Source organism: Mus caroli, unplaced genomic scaffold, assembly GCF_900094665.2.
Source record: "Mus caroli unplaced genomic scaffold, CAROLI_EIJ_v1.1 scaffold_12106_1, whole genome shotgun sequence".
Taxonomy (NCBI): Eukaryota; Metazoa; Chordata; class Mammalia; order Rodentia; family Muridae; genus Mus; species Mus caroli.
The window spans coordinates 24,394-44,970 of NW_018390261.1; the positions used below are offsets into that span (position 1 = coordinate 24,394).

The 20,577-nt window shown below is 37.5% G+C and overlaps 1 long non-coding RNA gene across 5 annotated transcripts in view; it reads right to left on the bottom strand.

Moving 5' to 3' along the window:
- Positions 1–20,254, bottom strand: part of LOC115030329 — a 39,701-nt gene extending 19,447 nt beyond the window's left edge. For 2 of the 5 annotated variants that reach the window (XR_003835906.1, XR_003835908.1), the window contains exons 1-6: positions 20,131–20,254; positions 18,545–18,707; positions 17,532–17,685; positions 10,488–10,646; positions 7,690–7,729; positions 7,377–7,458 (exon numbers count right to left, since the gene is read on the bottom strand). This is a non-coding gene — a long non-coding RNA (uncharacterized LOC115030329). The remainder of the gene's footprint in view (positions 1–7,376; positions 7,459–7,689; positions 7,730–10,487; positions 10,647–17,531; positions 17,686–18,544; positions 18,708–20,130) is intronic. The other 3 variants (XR_003835910.1, XR_003835909.1, XR_003835907.1) reach the window with 2 other exon arrangements.
- Between the last annotated feature and the right edge of the window lie 323 nt (positions 20,255–20,577).

Consider the following 20,577-nt stretch of genomic DNA (forward strand, 5'->3'; position numbering starts at 1 on the left):
ACAAAAAAAAATATGAAATAGAAAGGATACCTTGGGGCTGGTGAGATGGCTCAGTGGGTAAGAGCACCGGACTGCTCTTCTGAAGGTCCAGAGTTCAAATCCCAGCAACCACATGGTGGCTCACAACCATCTGTAATGAGATCTGACGCCCTCTTCTGGAGTGTCTGAAGACAGCTACAGTGTACTTATATGTAATAAATAAATAAATCTTAAAATAAAAAAAAAAGAAAGGATACCTTGGAAGAAATAATCTTTCTATGGGTTTATGGGTTGTTTCTTTCCTTCATTATATCTCAGATAATTGAAGATACAGAAGACAAAGAGTAAATAAATATATTTGCCACTAACCTGTTGCAATACACACCTGGTTTGACAAATATACTCTGAAACTTATTTATGCTAGCAGGATGCAAATAAAAGATGATGCCACTTTTACGGTTCTTCAATCTATGGACATTGGATATCAGCTAAGATAATCTCATCTAAATAGCCCATCTGCAAATCTGACTCTCTCTCTCAAACTGATAACTGAGAACAATGAAAATTTATTTTTCTCCAGTCGAGTCTCACTGCATGAAAAAATTCCTCAAAATGGAAGGGTTTACCTGGAGAGGGTTCCCACAAAAAGCATGGAGTTTCATTTTTAGAGGAATATTTACAGAAATAGATAATAAAAATGAGAGTCTCACATCTAAGTGTCCTGTACTCTTGCTTTGACTTCTTTTGATTAATTAATTAATTTATTTATTTAACCCTTTGGAAGTTGGCTTCATAATAGTAGTAGAAGAATTACTAAGAGTTGTCATAGAAGTACTAGTAGAAATATGAAGAAAGAAAGAAAGAAAGAAAGAAAGAAAGAAAGAAAGAAAGAAAGAAAGAAAGAAAGAAAGAAAGAAAGAAAGGAAGGAAGGAAGGACAGGGANAGGGAGGGAGGGAGGGAGGGAGGGAGGGAGGGATGAAGGGAAGAAGGAAGACGAAAAGAGAACAAATTTAGGAGTGTATATTCACACAGCTTATCTTGCAGGAATGGGATGGAGAAACTAAAATAATAATATATTGTAGGAAATAAATCTACAATAAAAAGAAAAACTCACAAATGAGGTCTTTCTTAGCAAATGTTTTAGCTCGAAGCTTTTTATTTTTATGGTGCCATGGAGAGATGTAATTAGATAGCAATTGTTTACTTAGTAGGTCACGAAGGGAGTGTGAGAAGTATCAAGTCTCCAGTCTCTGTTAGATTATGAAGGTTAAGATGAATCACCCTTATTTCAGATAAATTCAAGACTGATGGCTGGGTAAAAGTAATACATCAGTGGTCTCAGAGGCAGAAATAAATTTTTGAAAGATGAAATGACTCTAAGGATAACTGTGGGAAACCCAATATGCCAGCCCGCAGTACTTACACTACACTTCTATTTGTTCTCCCTCCTGCAGCTCCCAGGCACTGCCCACCTTCTCTACTGAGCATCATGTAGTCAGGCCCTGGCTAGAGCCTGGACCCAGCTGAGAGCTGGACTCCAGCCAGGAGCCTGACTTGCAAAATCCCTGTGTTCACAGACTTCTATTTGCTCTGTATGCCTATGATTGGCTGAATGTGTGCCTTTATATGGAGAACAGAGTTAGGACCAATCAAGAGAGAGATCTCAAACCAAGAGATGGAAATCAAAAACCTCCAGTATCTAGAGAGATTTAAAGCAACACGCTTGTTTCACCTCTCTCTCCTCTCCCTGTATGCTGCAGCATAAGCAGAGAAATTGAAAGGAAATGGATAAAATATAATTTAGTCTGGGCTCTGGCTCTAATGAACATTAAATAAAAGCACCTAGAGGGTGAGAATGTATCTGGCTCCTTGAATCTAGTTCTTGGCTTTTACTAGGAAGATTTCATTTTGATCTGGACCATTCTGATTCTGATTCCCAGCTGACAAGTACAGCTTGCTGTGAAATCTTTGCAATCTTCATGTGTCACTTTCCTCATGGGCCATTATTACATGCATGAGCCTTAACCCCCTACTGGAATTTTATTTCTATTAGAGTACCTTAAAAATGCTGCTTGCATTGAAAAAAGAAATATTGATTTTTAATCATGGTCAAGGAAGATACTCTGTGTGTCTACAGTATTCTAAACTGTCAAGATGGTTAAGAAACCAATTAGAGATATTCTGGGGGAAAAAACCCATTAAGTTCTATATAAATGTAAGACTTCTTTGAGTTTGTGTGTGTGTGTGTGTGTGTGTGTGTGTGTGTGTGTGTGTGTTCATTTACATCACACAAACGCAGGTAGTTTTTGAAGTGAGGAGGGCATAGATTTGTTCATGGACATATGGCAGCTAGAGAATAAACTCTACTCTTGCTTCTCTGTTGCCTTCATTTAAAAGCACATACAGCATGGTCTGACCTCAATGAGAAAAGTTAGACCTAACCCTTTAGAGACATTAGGGCTCAGGGAATGGGGAGACCTGGAATTACATGGGGGATTAGTGGAGGGGTGAAATTATCATCTTGGAGATGGTGGAGCAGGAATGGGATGGTGAACTGTCAGAAGGAAGAAGGGAGGGGATTTTCTTTAAAAAAAAAAAAGTTAAAGATAATAAAGAAAAGTAAGAAAAATACTACAGAAACAGAGAAGTAAAAATAATTCCATGGGATGGGGAAATATTGACATGATCCTATTCCACAGGAAGCCAGAGAATTATACACAGAAGTAAAGCAGACTACACTGCCAGCAAAGCTTGTGATGAGGATGAAAGCAAGGCCAGGAAAGGCTAGGCTGTTGGACCTGGTCTACGGCTACCACGGGGAAGCTCCAAGCAGATACATACCACAGGCAGACTCCAGTGACTTTCTTTTTAACAGGGGATCCTCAGTGGCTCAGATACTGGTGGTGGATTGTCCTTCCCCTGCATGACTTATTGCTTTCCCATTCTGTTCTTTTGAACAAGTAATAAAGTGTTCCATACCCATTTAATCCTGACTAGTTTCACTCAGACTGAGGAATAACTAGATAGTATTATATGAAAAGACTCTGAAGTGATATAGACCTAGCCTGTGCCTTTGAGAGGCTTCCTAGAGTGGTGCGGAGTATCACCAGCTCAGCTTTGAATTCTTTCTAGAAGGCAAGATAGATATCCAGTTACATTCATGTTCCTCTCACAGACACTTCTTCATAATATAATAAGTCTTATAAGTGAAAGTGAAGATTCCTTACCCTCAAAAATATTTATTAAACAGCTACTATATGTGATGCCCATTCTGGGTACTTATTATAAAGATGTAAACACACATAAAATGAAATATCAGCCTGCAGAAATCTTTCTGTCCAATATAGCTGATTAAATTGTAACAGCTTAGCATCCTGGCAATTAGTTTATCAGAGAAAACATGAGGGGAAATCAAAAGTCTTAACAGTTATAATCACAGTGTAAGCTGATTTGGTGAGCAGATGAGATAGTTTTAAGTTCCTGTAAATGGCCAAAATGAAAGCACTCTAAAGAGACATGAGCCAATTAATCTATCAGGGCACTGAAATAATGGACACAAGAGGAGAAGGTAAAGGAGCCAGCCAGATGGAGAAAATATCTCTTAAGAAGGGAAAGAATATGAACCAAATTCTAATATTTTCTCATACCACCTTAGAAGAACTGAAGCCCTGAGAATGTTGAGACAATGGTGGCTGGGACACCACCCTGACACAGCCTGCTGAGATCTTCTTGACCCTGCTCTTCTATGTAAACTTTAGTCTGTTTTTAACCTGGAAAATAGACTTGAGTGGGACATTGCATCACTTGTTTGTCTCCCCAATATTCCTATACTAAATAAAATTTATTTTCTGCTTTCTATTTAAAATTCTTAAATATGTAAATTTTGGAATCTAAAATCCCTCAAATCTTTATTATCACTAATCTATGCCAAATTTGAGAACTATCTTGGTGCTTTGTATATATGTGCATGCACATTATGTGCACAAATGTGTGTTTTATGTGCACAACTGTGTGTGTGTGTGTGTGTGTGTGTGTGTGTGTGTGTGTGTGTGTGTGCACGCGTGTGTGTTGGTATACATGCAGTTCTGGTATGAAGAATGGACTGATTTAGGAAAGTAAGAAAACTACAGAGGACAAAGTCTCCTCTTGTTACTCTGGTTCCTTAATTTCTTGATAATATTTTGTTAAAAATAAATATATACATATTTTATATATGTGAAAAGATGCCTGACACATTTTGACCTGAAATCCTCACCTGCTACTGCTATCAATATTCTATGCTGACTTTAACAACATTATCTACTCTTTTTTTCGTTTTTTTATTCCTTTTTATCAATTTTTGTTAGATATTTACTTTATTTACATTTCAAACATTATCCCATTTCCTGGTATCCCCTCTGAAACTCCCTATCTCTTCCCCCTCCCCTGTTCACCAAACCCACCCACTTCTGCTCCCTGGGCCTGGCATTCCCCAATACTGGGGCATAAAACCTTCACATGACCAAGTTCCTCTCCTCCCATTGATGACTGATTAGGCCATCCTCTGCTACATATGCAGCTGGAGGGAGCCATGAGTTCCAAAATGTGTTTTCATTGGTTGGTGGTTTAGTCCCAGGGAGCCATTGGAGTACTGGTCAGTTCATATTGTTGTTCCTCCTATGGGGCTCCAAACCTCTTCAGCTCCTTGGGTCCTTTCTCTAGCTCCTTCACTAGGGACCATGTGAATAGCTGTGGCATCTACTTCTGTATTTGTCGGGCACTGGCAGAACCTCTCAAGAGACAGCTATATCAGGCTCCTGTCAACAAGCTCTTGTTGTTTTCCACAATAGTGCATGGGTTTGGTGGTTGTATATGGGATGGATCCTGAGGTGGGGCACTCTCTGGACATTGTCTTTGTGCATTTGTGCATGCATGTATTCAGACACACAAAAGCACACATGTATGTTTGTATTTATGAGTACCTACAAGTCTGTGAGGAAGCTATTTCTATTTTTTACAGTATAATTCAATTAGAACACTTCTACTTTCACCCAACTCATCCAAACCCTTCCACACACACACACACACACACACACACACACACACACACACAATCGTGTGTGTGTGTATATATATATTCACATATTTAGATGTATTTTAGATATTACTTGATAAGTCTCAATGCTCCCTGCATGTGTTTTTTCAAAGCAGAACTTTCAGTGCTGGACATCCAAATAATGTACTCTCCCCTGAGAAGGACAACAACTCCCTTTGACAGACTGCCTCAGTTGCATATTTAATTTGTATAGCATTGAGTTCTCATGGGCCTCTATTTGTTCAGTTTGGTATGCTCATGTTTGTCATATATAGTCACAGAGCTTTACCTCTGTCATGTTGTGATGTCTCTTTTTTTGATATTAGTAAAAGGTACAATATCATAGCAAACCCTGAAATTTTTAGTCTATAAACTTTCCTGCCACATTTGAGGCAAAGTTGCCTAAGCACTAGGTTTAGAAGTGTTTGTATATCTATCTGCCAATTTTCTATCTATCTATCTATCTATCTATCTATCTATCTATCTATCTATCTATCTATCAGGTCTGTGGAAGCTTCCAAAGAGGAAGACAACCTACAGTCTGACCTAGTTTGGATGACTATGAGAAACATCAATTATTAGCAGAGCAAAAGTAACCACTAGGGTACAGTGATGACACATATATGTTGCAGGATTTTCCTTGTCCAATCACATTATGGCAGTGGGAGGCTTGTGATTGGATATGAGAAGAGAGGGAGAGCAAGGAGTTGAGGAGAGGGGGGATGTTAGGAGGGGAGAGAGAACCTGAATGGAGGCTGACATGGTATTATCAAAAGTTTAGAATAATTGGGTTAAAGTATTATCATTAGCATTTGGCACTGAAATTATTGAATTGGCATCTTGTAAACTGTGTTATTATTGATACATAAATCTGATTAGCTAATTCATCTTAAGAGATTAACTCTACCGGGTAATTAGGTGTTGAGATGAATAACCTGGAGTATGTGGAGCATTGCATGAAAGCAAGAGGAATTGGGTGGGGCCATCTGACAGATGGCCCTGTTGGAGCTATGTGACCTCATAGGTCTGTTGAGTGGTCTGGCTGAGAACCTGGCATAGTGGCTAGCTCTAGAGAGTTGGTGGTGGTAGCAGTAGCTCAGAAGCTTGGTCTGGCCCCACTGAGTGTTGGCAGGTTTATTTTTTAATATTTCCCACAATACATATATCTTGGAAATAACAAACAGGTCTCGAGTTGCACTTATGACCTCATCAACAAAAAGGAGATCATGTTTGGTATTGGAAATGTACTCAACTACTCCAAGTTGTGAAGTCACAGTTACTGGAGGGAAAGCTACAACTACAAATTTTTAAACAAACATAATCTCTATTATTTATAGTTATTTGTGCTCATACCCAAGAATAATTTAGTCTTCTTATTTCATCAAAAACCTCTTTGCAAATAAGGAGAAAAAATTAACAGGTATATCTATCAAAATACAGGCTATCTATCAGTGTCCACTTATTCATAATACCAATTTTGGGCTAACTTTGTGTTCACAGATGTGTGGAAATTTATGGAATTGATAATAAGAAGCTTCTGAGATAAAAATCTCTGAATATAATGGAGTATTCTTTCATTAGCAGTCCACAAAATGCGACACAAATATGACTGGGTCTTCATGAGTTCATCCACTAACCAAGATGATATCTTTTTTTTTTTTTTTTTGTAGCTTTACCTAGTGAAAGTCTTGTATATGCAAATTTTATCTATAACTGCTATGAACTTATCTGTGCAATTCAACAAACAGCACCACTTCTGGCTCCTTTGAGACAGTCCCTCTCAGCAAAATTCATCAAATAACCTAGTTTTCCTGACGAGCAATACTAAGAGATATGTCACTGCCCTTCGTGTTCTGAAATTGCACCTCCACAATACTATCCCTAAATCTTTTTTCTTCTCTAAAGCAAAAAGCAGTGCAAGTATTCATAATTAAGGAAGAGTGTTTTGCTGCAATGTACAAGTGCCTGTAATTACAAAGTAAATATGTAGCTGCCTGAGTCAACTTCTGACTCGCGCATATTTAATCTGAAACCAAATCAGAGTATCATTAACAGTGTCAGGGGTAGGCTCTCTACCATGAGATTTGTCTCACATTTGGACAGTAGCAAAACTACAGTTTTAATGTAGCAATGAAGTTTATTGTACAGGTAGTGGTCAGGACAACATAAGGAAATGCATTAAAGGTTGCAGCATTATAAACTTTGAGTACCCGTTACAGGGCATAGAGCAGGCATGAGGAAATAACATAAGTAAGATTGAAAATGGTTTACAATTTCAAAAAGACTCAATGTAATTTAACTGCATTAACATACATGACTTACCTCACTGAAGTGACTGGTATAAACAGATGGTGACAAGCAAACACTGTATATTAAGTGAAGATTACAAATCTAATAATCAGCCCTGAAAAGAAGCATACAAGTAATATTGTACAGACTGAAATGTTTATGTGTAAAATATATATGCATGTATATGCATGCTACATAAAATAGTAAAAAAGGGAGGATATGAATATAAAAGAAGTATATGTATAAAGAAGGGTGCAGAGAGGAAAAATCATGCATGTTATAATGAAATCATAATCTCAAGAAGATATATATATATATATATATATATATATATATATACGCATACTTTGGTAGAAATGTTCTTTCTATGGGTATATGGTTCTTTCCTTCATCAGATGTCAGATAATAGAAGGTACAGAAAAGGAAAAGTGAACAAATATATTAGCCACGAAACCGTTGCAATGCATACCTTGTTTGTAAAATATGCTCTGTGAGACTTAGTGATGATAGCAGGATAGAAATAAAGGAGGTTTTCAATCTCTAAGGATGGACATTGGGTATCAGGTAAGAGAATATTAGCTTCCATGCTCAGCTCTTTGGTAGGGCATTTGGACCCAGTGCCTGACCCCACACATATCTTCATTTGATCAGAGGTAACAGGACTTAGTGGGTGTTATTTTTTATTAAGCAGTTAAAGGGAGTAAATAAGAGGTATATGGTATAGTTGGAGAAAGGGGATTGGAGGATTGATATAGTCCTGATAAAACTTATTTGTACATATATAAAATTTTGAAAATAATATTAATAAAAATAAAGTTTGAAATTCATAGAAATAATAAAAAAGTAATCCTTTTTCATATAATTCAAGGGCTGTAAGACGGCCCACTCCATGTGAACCTCTAATCTTCCTGTTTTCCTCATTGATTTCCTTCTTGTATGTATCCCTACTCATGTTTCAATATCAGTGTTCTGAAACACTAGGGAACGGGAAAGTGTCTGTACTTTACAGTCAGTGTGAGCATCTATGTTGTAAGGGGAAAGAAGAGCACAGAGGACTCAATATTACATTCCACATTAAGATGTGACCTAATAGGTGGAACAACAATATGAACTAACCTGTGCGCACAGAGCTCGTGTTTCTAGCTGCATATGTAGCAGAAGATGGCCTAGTCAACCATCATTGGGAAGAGAGGCCCCTCAGTCTTGCAAACCTTATATGCCCCAGTACAGCAGAATGCCAGGGCCAAGAAGTGGGAGTGAGTGGGTAGGGGAGCAAGATAGGGGAAGGGTATAGGGGACTTTTGAGATAGCATTTGAAATGTAAGTGAAGAAAGTATCTAATAAAAATTGAAGAAAATATAAAAGAAATCCTTAAAAAAAAAAAAAAAAAAAGATGTGCCCCAAGCTTCTGTCAATACGTTTTCACTTCTTGTACTTTCCCATAGATTTATTTATTTATTTATTTTTAAACTTTTTTACAGTCCAGACTTTATCCCCTTCCCAGTTCACTCTGACTGTTCAACATCCCACACCTCCTTCTGCATATCTCCAAGAGGATGCCTTCACCCCCACTCCTACTCCTATCCCACCAGACCTCCCCATTCCTGGGGCTCCAAGTCTTTTGAGGTTTAGGTGCATCTTCTATGACTGAGTTCAGACACAGCAGTGTTGAGGGCCTCATATCAACTGGTATATGCTGCCTTGTTGGTGACTCAGTATCTGAGTGATCCTGGCTGTTTGAATTAGGGAAAAGCTGGAAGAAGCTGAAGAGGAGGGCAACCCTATAGAAAGGCTAGCAGTCTCAACTAACCTGGTCACCATAGGTTGATATTAAAATTTCTTGCAATGTTAAAAAGGTGGTAGAGACAGTGTTTTATGACATTTAGCTTTATATCTGTTCTTCTCTTTAGAACCATGCTTAGGTCAAGGTAAACATTATATATAAAAGTACTACAAAATTTCTACATAAATTTTATAATATTAACAACTTTCCTGAAGATATAACATTACCTAAATCTTATTGCAGATTAGGTTATTAAAGGCTTGGCTGCTCAAATCCACATGCAAAATGTTCATCATATTTCTCATCAGTAAAGTAGACATCAATCATGGTCAGGGAAAGAAATAATGACAGTGTAAACCTAGACAACTCTCCATAGATAAAGAGATAATGGAGCTTAGAAAAACAGGCCTAGAGCTGCCAGTTTTCTAAGTCAGTATAATTACTGTGTACATTGTCAATTTTAAATTTTAAATTAGAGTATCACTCATCCTAAGTGAAGCCACTTCACGTTGCAGCTGATTGTGACCCTTACAATAATCCAATGGTCAAAATGCACCAATACCAACTGAAGAATAAAAGTAAACACACTGAACAATCAAGAATCAGAAAATACTGTGGAAGACGTAGCACAAAGATTAGAAGATCCAGAGTAAGCATGGGTCTGCTGTGAAAAGGATTTCTTTGATATAAGATAGTGAAACTGTACCCATAAACACTCCAAATAAGACTATATGAATATCAATAATAAATTATACACTTCAAGTTGAAATGCCAAAATGGATGTTGAGAACTCAAAGATCACACTGCTAGGGAAGAGCTACCAGCAACGATGTGTGCTAAAATATGGATTACGATGTGTGCTAAAATATGGATTGCAGTCTTCTATAAATCCCATTTGATGGGACAGATAAGAAAAATAGTTCATTCCTAAATGTATGCATAATACTATATTTGAGAAAAATAAAACTGCTGGAGGATTTAGCATATATATATATATATATATATATATATATATATATATAGCATATATATATATATAGCATATATATATATGCTAAATATACATTGGGTCATATATATGTATATGGAATTTGCCTTTAATAGGAATATGCCATGTTAAAGACATCTGTAACTATAGGAATTTCAGTGTTTATTTTTCTTTATTGGTCATTGCCTCAGACACTAATTACTACAGGATCCAATGCGTTACTTATTTATGGGGGTAGATGCTCTCTTACACTTTTCACCTTCCTATTAAGTAAAGTAATTTTTATGTTCCTCATTTTTTTCTCTAGTATACCTGACACATTAAAACTCAGTATCAAATTGTCAGCCCCACACATTTTTGCTATATTTCTTACCTTAGATCAGAAGTATCTCTCCTGGCTGGACTTCATGATTAGATACACTTCTTAGTAACCACATCTGTAGTCATATTATATTTACAGCTTCTTGGTGATACTTTGGTTGCTGCTGTGGCATTCTGAATGAGAAACTGGTAAGGTATCCATCACAAATGTCTGTCAATGAATACCACAGAGAAGAACATCATTAAATGTTTTCCCTAACTTACACCCTCTGTCCTCGTAACCTCACCTTAGTGCTGTATCAAATGCACCCTTTATATCCAGGCCTCTACAATGAACACCCCACCCTCTTACCAAGGAAAACCACCAGGTAAAGTGTTCTACAACTGTGACTCATCACCAGGCTCTACAGTTAATTTTTGTGACAGCTCTTTCCATTTTCCCCAATCATCTTGAAGAAATTTTTCTTTCAAAACACTAGCAGAGAACATTGTAGATACAATATAGCATGAGGGGACCTGAAGTCATAAGGCTGACTACAAGTCCCTGGGAAGATAAGAACATGTATTCTCAAACCAAGAGTACCTCCTGTTCATGTGGCCGTCTACTCCTCCTGAAACCTGATGATTAATCAGAGGTCATATATTTCAAAGCATATGTAGCTCACACAAAAGTGGAGGTACAGGGTTTCAACTATGTGTTATGATATCGGTGATAACTTTTTGAGAACATAGCCATTCCTTTCATCTTGAATTCTCTAAGGAAGAACAATTATACTCTTTCTGTAGCCATGTGATTTCTGGACATGTGATTTCAATGCCCTTGGAGATGCCAGCATAAGCATACAATTAAGAATTCCTACACAAGCCGGGAGAGGTGGCACATGCCTTTAATCTCAGCACTGGGGAGGCAGAGGCAGGCAGATTTCTGAGTTCAAGGACAGCCTGGTCTACAAAATGAGTTCCAGGACAGCCAGAGCTATACAGAGAAACCCTGTCTGGAAAAACCAAAGGAAAAAAAAAAAAAAAANAAAAAAAAAAAAAAAAAAAAAAGAATTCCTACACAAAGACAAGACTTTGCATACTAGCTCACCCAATTGGCTTCTACTTTAACATTAGGCCATGCCCACCTAGAATTTAAAGCAGAGTTAATATCACACTTATTTGTGTATATCAGAAAAGGAGGGACTATTTCAAAGTCCACCTTCATGGCATAAAAGCTAAAAGCAATAGAGATATTTGAAGAAGTTTCCCTTTCCTATAATAGACAACATGCCCTTTGATACCTACACTTTGCTAAAGATCCAAGTTTGGATTAAGAAAGAAGTCAGGATTGTCAAGACTACCCACATGAATATTTAAAGTGTTATCTAGAATGATTTTTTTTTCCTTCCCGCCCGAGAAGATAATTGTTTCCTTAAGTTCCAGTCCCAGGTACAAGTTTCCTCCATGAATACTGCATGGGAAAACTCCAAACAGCTTTTATCAATGCCACTGATATTCCTATGGGATTGCAACGCCATAGGAAAAACAATACCCACTAACCTGACCACTCAGATCTCCCAGGGAGTAAACTACCAACCAAGGAGTATACATAGAGGGATCTATGGCTCCAGCTGCATATGTAGAAGAAGATGACCTTATCTGGCATCAATGGGAAAGAGACCCTTATTCCTGTGGAGGCTTGATGCCCTGGCATAGGGGAATGGTAATACAGTGAAGCAGAAGTAGGTGAGTGGGTGGAGTTGCACCCTCATAGAGGCAAAGGCGAGAGGGTTAGATTGGGGGGGGGAGTTGCAGAGAGGAAACTAGAAAGGGGGGCAACAGTTGAAATCTAAATAAATAAAATAACCAATAAAAATAAAACTAAGATTAATGTTCTCACATGTTTTGTAAAAAACCACTGTTCAATGGGAGCAAAATTAATTTGCAGTTGCTCATTGTTATTGGAAGGGAAAACTGATTGAGATCCCAACTGTATTAGCCAATGTGAAAGAGTTCTCCTGTCATATGTGGGCTGCCGGAGTGATTGCTGAACATTCAACTCCACATCAAAGCCTTCTGCATGATTTTAAATACAGCATATGATTTGGAATACAGGACCTCTAAAATCCTCAGTGAAATATTGGACTAAGCTTTGAACAAACTCTGCTAGACTCTGGCCAAGGCAAGCATTCCTTTCCTGACAGAGAGTATCTGCAACTTGCAGTTTTAAAATGTTTACCTCTCCTAGGCATATATCCAGAAGATGTTCCAATGGTAAGAAGGACACAGGCTCCACTATGTTCATAGCAGCCTTATTTATAATAGCCAGAAGGTGGAAAGAACCCAGACACCCCTCAACAGAGGAATGGATACAGAAAATGTGGTACATTTACACAATGGAGCACTACTCAGCTATTAAAAAGAATGAATTTATTCCCCTATGCCAGGCAAATGGATGGACCTGGAGGGTATCATCCTGAGTGAGGTAACCCAATCACAAAGGTACTCACACAATATGTACTCACTGATAAGTGGATATTAGCCTAGAAACTTAGGATAACCAAGATATAAGATACAATTTGCTAAACACATGAAACTCAAGAAGAATGAAGACCAAAGTGTGGACACTTAGCCCCTTCTTGGAATTGGGAACAAAACATTCATGGAAGGAGTTACAGAGACAAAGTTTGGAGCTGTGACGAAAGAATGGACCATCTAGAGACTGCCATATCCATCCCATAATCAGCTTCCAAACGCTGATACCATTGCATACACTAGCAAGATTTTGCTGAAAGGACCCAGATAGGGCTGTCTCTTGTGAGGCTATGCCGGGGCCTAGCAAACACAGAAGTGGATGCTCACAGTCAGCTATTGGATGGATCACAGGGCCCCCAATGGAGAAGCTAGAAAAAGTAACCAAGGAGCTAAAGGGATCTGCAATCCTATAGGTGGAACAACAATATTAACTAACCAGTACCCTCCTGGAGCTCTTGACTCTAGCTGCATATAAATCAGAGGCCTAGTCGGCCATCACTGGAAAGAGAGGCCCATTGGTTGTGCAAACTTTATCTGCCCCAGTACAGGGGAACGCCAGGGCCAAAAAGTGGAAGTGCGTGGGTAGGGGAGTGGGTGGGGGAGGATATGGGGGACTTTTGGGATAGCATTGGAAATGTAAATGAAGAAAATACCTAATAAAATATTAAAATTAATGTTCCAATCTCTTCATACTGGTCTCTTCTCTGTCTTATGCCATATAAATCATCAGAAATCTAAAAATCAGATGCATAATTCAGGAAGGGAAAAATGAATCCATTAGTAACCTTAGCTCTCCACACAGACTTCCCTTTTTCTTATTTACTTTCTGTCATGGCACTCCGGTCGAGTCTGCCTGTCAGGCAGTGATGCCTAAAAGCTGCTCATGAGGAAAAAAAGAGTTTCAAGGAAGCTCTCCTCCTGGAGTCTGGCGAAAGCCAGCTCTCCAGTTGGGTCAGTTTGACAAGCAGAAGCTTGGAAGCTGCCCACGAGGAAAAGAGTTTCACAGAAACTCCCTCCTGGAGTCTAGCATCCCCTCTAAACCATAAATTAATTGTCCACTCCCGCGTTAGTCTTGTATATGGATCCATGTGCCCTCTATTAAGCATTACCCTATTATAAGTGCCTTTTAAGATTGAATTCTGACATAGCTAAAGCCTCNCCCAGTGTTCCAAGATCCCAGATTACAGCAAGGAGTTTAACCTATTCAGTAACTAATTAAGCACTACAATAAAACAGAGCCATTAACTCAACTGGTCTGCAGGAAGAGCCTGGGAATCTCACTGAGATAGAAATCTTTAGTACAGGTTACATTCCATGCCAAGAGCAAGTTGATATACTATCTTGATAAATGGGGATTCTCCAGACAAGATAAGAATGAGCAAAGCCTAGGAATTTAGGGGTCCATGACACTACATTATTCTTGAGGCTTGTCAAGAGTTAAAACCCCCTGGTCCTATTAACACTAAAGTGTGAAATTCTTGCCTGGCATTAGGCTGATCCTAGGCAGGGCTGTTAATCTCTATTGTAAACATTTATATAGTTCCTGAAAATTCCTTTCTTTTGTATCTGGTAAATTTCAGTGTACCTTGTCTTATTATGATTTGTAGCTCCTGATAATTCGCTGTAACATAAAATAGTCTAATGCTCGACCAGAGATTACATTCAGATTCTACACAAACTCTCCTGTGTGTGTCTGTTTGTCAATTTAATCCTAAGCTTTGCCTACCTACTCTAGAGACCCGTTTTACAAAGACACAGGGACCCAGAGGGTCTGCAGCAACTTTCTACTGCTGGGTAATTTAATGAGCCTGAAAGGTCTATGTCACTCATGCAGTCATTATTCATTCTCAATCTATACCTGTTCTCTCCTCTGATTCCACTCTGTGTTTCTCAGACTGATTCTGACCTCCCAATGGGAGGCCTTCTCTATTCAAAGAGAATATGTATCCAGAACCTCCAAAACTACAGGGACAAGGTACCTCATGGGACCTAACTTTGACACACTCTGGTAACTACTTAAGAATCACAAGTATCTGGCCGGGCATGGTGGCGCACGCCTTTAATCCCAGCACTTGGGAGGCAGAAGCAGGCAGATTTCTGAGTTGGAGGCCAGCCTGGACTACAGAGTGAATTCCAGGACAGCCAGGGCTACACAGAGAAACACTGTCTCAACAAACAAACAAACAAACAAACAAAGAATCACAAGTATAATCTTAGGAATTGTTCAGTAAATGGCTCTGGAAGCTTTCCTCTAGCCTGTGACTCTTAACTTATGGAAGGTACAAAGTTTAGTCACATGGCTCCTATAAATCAGAAAATATTTGGAAACCTGATAGTTGTAGGATAAACAGTGTTTAGATCTTCACCCATGTATTTAATCGTGGTTCTCTAACTACCATTTATCCCAATTTTGACACTTTGGGCCTCTCTAACATCTAAAGGAATAAAAGCGTTGCTATAGCTTTTCAGGTCTCAGTTTCCCGCTGAACTCAAAGTCTATTACCTGGCTGCATAAGGGAAGATGTTCCTAGCCCTGGAGTATCTCCAGACCATTGACTCCCTATGTGGGCTGATAGGTGTTGTTAGCCTGAAATTGATAGGCTGTCTCTTCTATTTTGCTTTCAGTCTCTCTTTATGGTGAGTATACCTCCCCCATTATTCGGAGTTAATCACTCTATAATAAATGAGATCTACATGCTGTACCCCTCCTAAATCGTACAGCCTGCTTGTCTCCCAGGAGGTCTATCATAACCAGAGACACAGATGAGTCACTTGCGCCAATACTCCAGGCAGACCGCCACTCCCTCCCCCCAGCCCAGCAGACATGGGATCTATACATCTCCAAATGAGCCTCACAGTCCTATCTGCACTTCCATCTGCAATTGGGGCAGCTACTTTCCTGGGACCCCAAAGCCTGCCTGTCTCCCAGGAGGTTTGCCCTAACCAAGGACACATGAGATCTGTCCTAACCAGGGACATAATAGTACTGCTCCAACCAGTGACACAGAAGGCCTTCTCTAAAAAGGGACACAAGAGCCACCACTCCCCTAACCAGAGTCAGCACAGTCTGCCTAATAGGATGACTGCTCAAACCTATGTAACCCAGCTCTACCTGCCTCCAAGGAAGCCAGCACCAGTCGGAGACAACCAGGCCAGTTAACACCAGAGATAAAATTATTAATAATGATCAAAGCCTTGATGATGTCACTTTATTAAATAAAAGACTGGGTTCTGGCTCTTTATTTGGGAGAAGGCAAATGAATGAGAAAGGAAAAGGAAGAAAGGAGAAGAAGGAAGAATAATGAGAATACTTGGGCAGTGAGAACACTTGAAATGACAGCTTGGATCCACTACTGACTGTGAGTTATTATTGAATCAATGCTACTTCCACTCTCCCCTTTCTTAGTACACTCCTCATGCTGAGGCTGGAGATCAGCAGTTTATTGGACAATCGCTACTGCTAGCCTGAACTCAAGACTTTCTGTTTTAATATCAAATTGACTTGGATATATAACCTCACATGACAGAATGGAGAATAGTATGTGGCCCATTTTACCATTTTATTACAACTTATCTTAACAGTTTTCATCCCTACCACTCTGTTCCCTCTTGCTACCATGTCCAGAGCACAAACATATTTAGCTCTCATTTCCCCTTCTGCCAAAGGTCTCATAAGGCCCCTGTAATTGAGAATTGAAGTCAAGATAATATCTCAAGTTGGAAAGCCTGCCCCAAATGGCAACAAATGGCTTGGAGTAGAAACTGAAAATGTCAGTTCAGCAGTCACTCCTAATTCTACACCCCTGATTTGGCCCCAAGCTACCTAGTAGCCTTGCCAAATAGCTAGTATGGGTTCCACCACAAAAGAGTCACAAAAGATAATCCAAGCTTTTCTATGCAAAACATATGTTATTGTTATTGTTGTTGTTGTTGTTGTTGTTGTTGTTGTTGTTGCTGTAGTTGCTGCTGCTGCTGCTGCTGCTACTACTACTACTGTTTTGGTTTTGGTTGTTTGTTTTAGTTTTTGATTTCTAATGGCAAAATCCCCTTGGTGACGATTCACAATATCTTTTAAACTGAAAATATATTTGAATAGAGTTATTTATAACCTTAGCTGTACCTACTTAAAATAAGTACAGTTGAACTTATTAAATTATCATATCTTTGAAAAAAACAGGAAAAGATAGTCAAGGGTCATTGGACTTTAGTCTGTTGTCCAAGCAGTCTCCCAAGTAGTTAGGTGCAACTGTACACTAATTATATTAAAACTCAAGGCTTTAGAAAAAATTGAGAATTACAGACTAAAAATTTAAAAATGTGGAGTGAATCAACTTATGTCACAGTAAATAGATGTAATATAGAGTGAATTAGGTTCCCAGATATTGCTTACAACTTCACTTAAGTAAGATTAATTACTAAAAATGATAAATTAATTTGTTACTATTTTCTCAAGGTATTTATTTTTAATTATATATATATATATATATATATATATATATATATATAATTCATATATATGGATGTGTATGTGACTATTTGTGTGTTTTAATAGTGGTTAAATATAATTAAAGGTATTTACCTCTCTGCAATCTTCCCCCTAATCTAGGTTTTTCATTTTTTTATTTTTAAGTATTTCTCCCATTCATAGTCATGGATGTCTTTGAAGTGCTTCATGAAATGTGAACTTTCTTTCTCTTATGATATGTAAGACCATTGAAGACATAGTTTAAAACCTGTAAAATTTCAAGCAGAAAATATGTTTGATAATTAGTAGTTATACATTCTTAAAGTTATAATGATTTTTTCATGGTAACAAAGGCATTTAAAAGATGTATGTCTAATCACAATACTAACTTCACATAAGCATATCTAATCATAAAAGTCTTTGTTAATGTTATTAAGGTTTAGTAATTTAGAGAAGCTAAGCATACAAAGATATTTATATATACACATGACATAAAAGGATAAGAAAACCGAAATTACCAACCTCTCAAATTGACTGCATTTATAGATTAAAATTAATTTTAGTGCAAAAAATCTTTAATTTAAAAAACAATAAAGACTAAAGCTTAAACTCTGTAACATAAATAAAATAATAAAATAAAAATCTTGAAGGAATCACTAATTTTTTAAAATCTTTTACAAGAAAGATAATAAAAAACAGAAGTAAATGATCTGGCACCTTATATATTATCAAATTATTTAATGTGGTTAGTTAATTTTGTAGCCATGGTAAGTAAAAGTATAATTGATTTACACAAACAGGTTTGGAAAGTAAGAACGATTTATAACTGACATTATATAGTTTTCTTATGTATTGTTAAACTTCAGTCTAAGGCAAGTAACTCAAAATAAAATTAAAGTAGAATTAAAGTTAAGTTAAAATAAATTAATGTTCAAAACCAAGTATAAAAATTGGCTATGAAAAATGGATATCTCAATAAAACGGGCTAAATTTGTAAATTAACTTGTACAGGAGGTCATTTGAAAGCAAAGCAGTAACTTTTCTCTCAGATAGGACGTAGCTCCACTAGAATGAATTACATGGTGCTCTTAGTACTAATTTTAAAGGAATAGGGAAACAAAACCTACCAGCTCTCTGCTGCTCTTGTCTCCAGTGCCGGTCCAGATCCAACTCTTTAGGTTAAACCAGAAAATCCTCCTCCTTTGTATGGAAGAATAGTATCTCATGTCTCACATCCATGACAATGAAAGTTCTTCCTCAGTGGATGATCTTGTAGTCTTCATCCACATCCTAAATGTATTAAATACAAAGAGTAATTCCTCTGATAATAATATCTTAAAAATGGAATATAAGGACCTATGAATGGGAATCTTGAACCTAAGCCTACAATCCAAATGGTATGGGACCTGGTTAATAATTCTATTGGACATGAACTTTTTCCTGGTTTCCATTTATTCCTCTTAGCAAAAGCTAATCCCATGCTCAATACTGTAATACCCAATATTTTCTGAGTAAGGGAGGCTGTCAGATAGTTAGACATTAAACCCATAGCGGTGGGTAATTGTTCAGAAATTCCATGTAGTGTATTTGGATTTTTTTCTAGATAATCCTATTAAAAATTACTCAATAGGATACTATTTCTTTTCAAAATTTTCAATCAATACTATATTTCACAGACTTCCTTTAAAATCTTCTAGGTTCTGTTTTCTTGTGCAGGAGTCTGATATTAATAAACAGTTAATTACAGTTACCTTATACAACAGAATTCTATTATTTTGACTTGTCAGTTGTGAAACTGCAGTTCAGTTTAGTAAACAAAGTTTATATTAATCATTTGAAAAACTCTAAATGACTCTCATAATGTTGCAATAGAGCAGCCCAATCAATGATTCATAATATATTGTGTACAATGAAAAATGTCAAATTGCTACCATCTTTTCATTAACAACAATAAAACAAATCATCAGGCCTTGTAAACATCTTTGAAAAAAGCAGGCTAAAGATGGCTGAGATCATTTTCTTTCCTGTTCTTGTACTTTAATAATGACTGAACTGCCCGAAATGTTTTCTTAACTATTTCCTCAGGAAAAGTATAATAAGACTATTAGAAAGGTTACTCTTTATACATTCCATATATAACCCCATTGGCATATAAGCTGGAGAATATATACTACTATTAAATGCCTGTCTTTGCTCTGGAACGTCACTATCTTTTAACTTTTATTGTCGACCATTGATTGGATCATCCTTTGAGAAACCCTAATTTTTGCTCCTTCTATATTACCTATTTTGCCAGATGAAAGTTTGTAACCTTCACCTTCCTAATCTGCATTCTTTTTCTCTGTGTCCTCATCCTGTAAGTATCATCACTAAGTCGACCTCTATATCACCAAACCCTAACATTTTATAGATGTTGCTATCAAAGAAGTATAACAAAAGTTCTTCCATTTCAATCAGCTTCAGAAGGCTGAAGTGAAACAATTAAGATGAGCCATGTTTATCTCATTCTTTACTAAGCTAGAAACCAAAACTGAGTTGTGAGTAAAATACCTAAAACATAATCAGTAATCTCATATGAGGAACAAATCCCCAAGAGATGAAACAGGTGCAAAATTACTCTCATGACAAAGGTGGGGAACACAAAAGTATCTTGTTAATCACATGTTTCAATTTGTGTTGGATAACTGCAGTTCTCATGAGCAGTACCCCTCACCTTAGAAAAAATTGTAGTCAAGTCCTTTGCTAGAGGCTTGAAGAAGCTGAGAGTAGAACCTCAGGTAGGAGACTGTCAAAACCACTTTGTGCTTGGATTCATATTAATGTAGTTGGTTCTGGTTGCCTGAGTGTGTGAATGAAATAAATAATGCAATAAGTACCAATCAGCAGAAAAAGACAAAGAGAGTTAGCATAAACCCATGAGTGGAAAATAAACGTTCATTAAATAATATCTCCATTAATGGTACAGTTTCTACCGGGTATCCTTACTCACTGTGTGTTATAGCAGAATAAAGAAAAGTCAAAGGAGAGTTGAACAAATATAAATCACCCTGGCCTCTGGATCTAACTGACAACAGACAAAATCAGCTAATGGTGCCTGGGGGCTAAGCATGTATTTTAATTCATAGACTTTAATACTGGCTAGTTACTAGAAAGTAACCAT